This window comes from Arachis ipaensis, chromosome B02, assembly GCF_000816755.2.
Source record: "Arachis ipaensis cultivar K30076 chromosome B02, Araip1.1, whole genome shotgun sequence".
NCBI lineage: Eukaryota > Viridiplantae > Streptophyta > Magnoliopsida > Fabales > Fabaceae > Arachis > Arachis ipaensis.
Window position 1 is genome coordinate 52,589,847 of NC_029786.2, and position 4,890 is coordinate 52,594,736.

The window sequence follows — 4,890 nt, forward strand, 5'->3', positions numbered from 1 at the left end:
ACCTTGATTTCTCCTCCCTTCAGTATACAATGCACCATCGTGGCTCTCTTGACATTCACCTCCGAGTTATTTGCAGCTGGGAGAATAGAACTAGCTCCTAGCTCAAACCACCCCTTGGCTTCGGGATTGAGATCTGTTCTCTTGATGAACTTTGGTTTCTTTCCGGCACCCCTTTCCCTCCGGGTACCGGTTACACAAATGTCTCGCAAAATGTGGTCATAATTGGGGTTGTCCAATCTTGAGTGATAACTTTCTTCTTCAAACTGTATAGACCGTAGCTTCAGTGCCCTCATGACACTCATGGGACCAAAATCCACCATCTTTCCTCTCACAAAGCTTGTATATGACTCATCTTTCTTATCATATTGGACCACATTTGCATAGAATTCTCTTATGAGATTTGCATTCACCTTAGTGACCGGGTCAGTGAGGAGCTCCCATCTTCTCCTTTCTACCTTCTCTGTGATTTCAGGGCACTCAGTCTTTTTAACTTGAAATCCCAACTCATAAATGATTTCCTTATCAACCATCCACCTGTATTGCAATGCATGATGCAAGCTTCTAAATCTCTTTTCATCATATGGGTGTTCTTCCATGGGTTCCTTTCCCTTCCTTCTTTTAGAACCCGAAGATTCCATGAATGATAGTTAATATGTGAAGGTGGCAAAGTTGTGGAGATTTTTGGTTGTTTAGGTTTTTATTGCACTGAAGAGAGTGAGGTGGGAAAAAGGTTTTTAATGGGGTAGGGAGTGTCTTGTACCGAAATGGAGAGTGGTGAATAGTGGGTAATGACAATGAAGGTGGGTACGGAACAAGGGTTATTTATATAGAGAAGTTATGAGAGAATGGAGGGTGTGGATTGATGGAGTGGTTACTTGATGGACGGTTGGGGTGATGCATGGATAAAAGACAAGGATCATCACTTTATGAATGAGATTGCTCGGTCTTTTAGGGGTCCCATTTTTCCAATGTTGCATGGCAACATTTTTCAATGTATTCCCTTTTTAGAACAAGTGTGTAGCCCTTCCTTTTGTGGTGTCCGCTCCTTCTTTGTTTAGTTGTCCAATCCATCCCTTTTAATGCTTCTTTTCTTTTCCTATAAAGATAACATAAGGAAAGTGAGACATAATATCAAAAAGACAATTTAGCCTTTACGGCTATAATTAACTAACTAAGTGTGTGTCCCTTTATGCATTTTTGTGGCACCATGGGATGACACCAAACTTAGTTTGAAGCATTGTGATGAAAAGTTTTGTTCAAAGCTCCCAAGACTAGCATGCATCTTGGTTTGCTTTGAACACCAAACTTGTTCCTCACTATATACTGCATAATAAGGACTTCACCAAGTTTGGGTTGGAATTTATGAATATTGCTTTTTTTACTATTTTCTAAAAACATATAAAACATGGGTTGCCTCCCATGAAGCGCTTCTTTAGCGTCACTAGCTTGACGTTTTTCCTTCATTAGGGTGGTTGGTAGTGCTTAAAGTCCTCCCCTCTTGCTGTGGACTTATATCCATTGGTTGGATCAATGATCTCCACATGTTCCAGGGAAAGAACTCTGTTGATAGTGAAGACCTTAGGTAACTGAGATGGTACAGTGGGGAGATTAGGGGGAATATCTGGGAAGTAAGCTGAGACAACTCTATCCCCTGGAGAGAAGTCTTCCGTAGGCATCTTCTTGTTCCTCCACCTCCTTGGTACCTTCTTCTTTGTTTCTTTTGAGCTTGCCTTCCCCTCGGTGACCTCTTTTTCTAAAGGAGTTGTGATGCTGTCTTTACCTGCCTCTAGAGGTTTAGGTTCCTCCAATTTTTCCTTGAGCTGTGGCAATTGCTGTTTTCCTTGTTTATCAATTAAGGGGATCTCAGAATGAACTGGCTGTGCTTCAGTGCTTGTCTCCTCTTTCAGTGTCTCATTGTCATTTGTGCTTAGTTCCTTGTCCTCTTGATCTGTTTCTTGTGAGAGTTTGAAAACATTGAAGCTGAGTCGTTCATCATGGATTCTCAACATTAGCTCCCCTTTCTCTACATCGATAAGTGCTATGGCCGTAGCTAGGAATGGTCTTCCCAATATGATTGGGTGAGTGTGACTCTCTTCCATGTCCAGGATGACAAAGTCTGTTGGGAGAAAGTATTTCCCAACCTTTAGCAACACATTTTCCACCACTCCTATTGCTTGCTTTTGAGTTTTGTCAGCCAGTCTGATGATTACATCTGTGGGTATTATCTCATTGATCTGCAGCCTCTTCACCAGGGATAAAGGCAGTAAGTTGATGCTAGCCCCCAAATCACATAGTGCTCTATCGAACATAGTTTCACCTATGGCATAAGGGATGTGAAAACTCCCTGGGTCTCTTTTTTTTTGTAGGCAACTCAGGTTGAATAAGGGCACTACATTCCTTGTTCATCACTATAGTCTGGCCTCCTTTGAGTGAGCTTTTCCTGGGAAGAAGTTTCTTCATATACTTGATGAATGCAGTCATTTGTTGAATTGCCTTGATGAATGGTATGTTTACATGCAGAGATGCAAACAAGTCTAGGAACCTTGAGTATATTCTCTTTCCCACAGCACCATTGAGCAGTTGAGGGAAGGGTGCATAGAGCTTCAGCAACTCTTGTTGTGAGATTTCTGGTTCTTGGTGATCTCTATCCTCCTCCTTTGTTGAGTTATCTTCAGGTTGTTCGAAAGGTTTGCCTTGCTTATCTTCAGTCTCTTTATCACTTGTAGTGACCATTTTGCAATCTTCCCATCTTACTTTCTTTGCTTCTCCTTTGGAGTTTTTCTCCGTGTCACTTGGGAAGCTATCGGTAGGTTTGGGAATCTTCTCAGATAAACATCCCACCTGGAATTCCAGCTTCCTAATGGTCTCTCCCTGGTTCTTAATATTGGCTCGCACCTCCTCTTTGAACACCTTATTTTCTTGAATCTCTTGGCATATTCCTTCAAGTAAAGTTTCAATCTTAGAGAGCTTGTCATTAATTGATGGGTGATTCAGAGCAAATGTGCTGTTTTGGTTTTGATAGGCGTGTGGAGAGGTGTTGTTGTGGGGGTGTTGAGATGTCCTCTGTGTGAATTGTTGGTGAGCTGCATTGTTGTTGGAGTTGTAACGTCTCTGGTCTTGGTTTTGATCTTGCTGACTTCCCGACCCAAAGTTTGGGTAGTTTCTCCATCCAGGGTTGTAGGTCTTGGAGTATGGATCATAGTTTTGCCTTGGTGAATTCCCAATGTAGTTGGCTTGCTCCTGACTACCCTCTACTTCTTCATTCACTCCTTCTTGGGTTGTTGATGAAGTGGAGATTACTGCTACTTGGTTCCTCTCCATCTTCTTGGTGAGGTCAGCCAGCTGCTGGGTAATGAGCTTGTTTTGGGCCAACAGAGCATCTACATTGTTTAGCTCCATTACTCCTCTTGTGTTCCCTCTTTCGAATGCATAGAAGTAGTCGTTCTCTGCTACTGTTTCAATAACATCTATGGCTTCCTCAATAGTCTTCTTCTTGTTCAAAGATCCTCCGGATGAATGGTCTACGGCCTTCTTTGACTCATAAGAGAGCCCTTCATAGAAAATGTGCAGCTGCACCCATTCGTTGAACATATCTGGTGGGCACCTCCTTGTTAGGTCTTTAAACTTCTCCCATGCTTCATATAGAGTCTCACCATCTTGTTGCCTGAATGTTTGGACCTCAGCTCTCAGCCTATTGATTCATTGAGGAGGGTAATGATGAGATATTTTGGAGGAAAAATGAATCTCTCCCAAAACACACAAATCTAACCGGCAAGTGTACCGGGTCGTATCAAGTAATAAAAACTCACGGGAGTGAGGTCGATCCCACAGGGATTGAAGCATTGAGCAATTTTAGCTTAGTGGTTGATTTAGTCAAGCGAATCAAGATTTGGTTGATGGTTTTGTGACTTGCAGAAATTAAATTGCATTGAAGTAAAGAGAACAGGAAATAAATTGCTGAAACTTAAAGAACAAGAAATTAAATAGCAGAAACTTAGAGTGCAAGAAATGTAAATTGCGGAATCTTAAAGTGCAAGAAATGTAAATGACTCGGAATGTAAAGGGGATTGGAAAGTGGATTTGCAGAAATTAAACAAAGAAAAGTAACTTGCATCAAACAAAAGAGTAAAAGGGAATTGGGATTGGATCGGATCTTATAGCAGAAAAGTAAATGAACATGGAATGCAAGAAATGTGGGAACACCAAACTTAGTACCTTGCCAATGGTTAACCATTTGTGATAATTTCTTTTTCTTTTTCAAAAGTGATAGAACTGGAAACTAAGAAAAACAGTAAAATGGCTAACTAGTTCATCCAGTATGCTTGAAGCCTATATTATGCAGAAAGTGAGAATGTGTGTTTTAATGGGGCTTTGGTGGACACCAAACTTAGAATCCTTCATTCTCCCTTAGATTGATTTGGTTTGCAACACCAAACTTAGCTTCTTGCATTATAGATAAAACTAATTAACCTTTTTATTAAAATAGCTATGAACAGAAACTACCTCGGGTTGGGTTGCCTCCCAACAAGCGCTCTTTTATTGTCACTAGCTTGACATCCTTCACTCTGTGCTCATGGAAGTTGAGGCTTCTGTTGCCTTAGGTTTCCTCCTCTTGCTATGGGCTTCCTTCCCTCTATTTCTCTTTCCATAGCCTTCTTACTTTCCTCCATGACTTCCTTTTCTTTCAACATAGCATCCTTTTCATGGCTCTTTGGGTTCAGATTCCCCTTCTTCTCACCCAATTCAGCAAGGTTTTGAACCAGTTGTTCCATCTGCCTTTCAAGTCTTCTGAGTGAAGCCTCCTGGTTTTTGCTTATCATCTCTTGATGTTTCTTTATTTCTTCCCGCTCTATTGCCATCATTTCTTGAATTTTTATGGACCTCTCCATC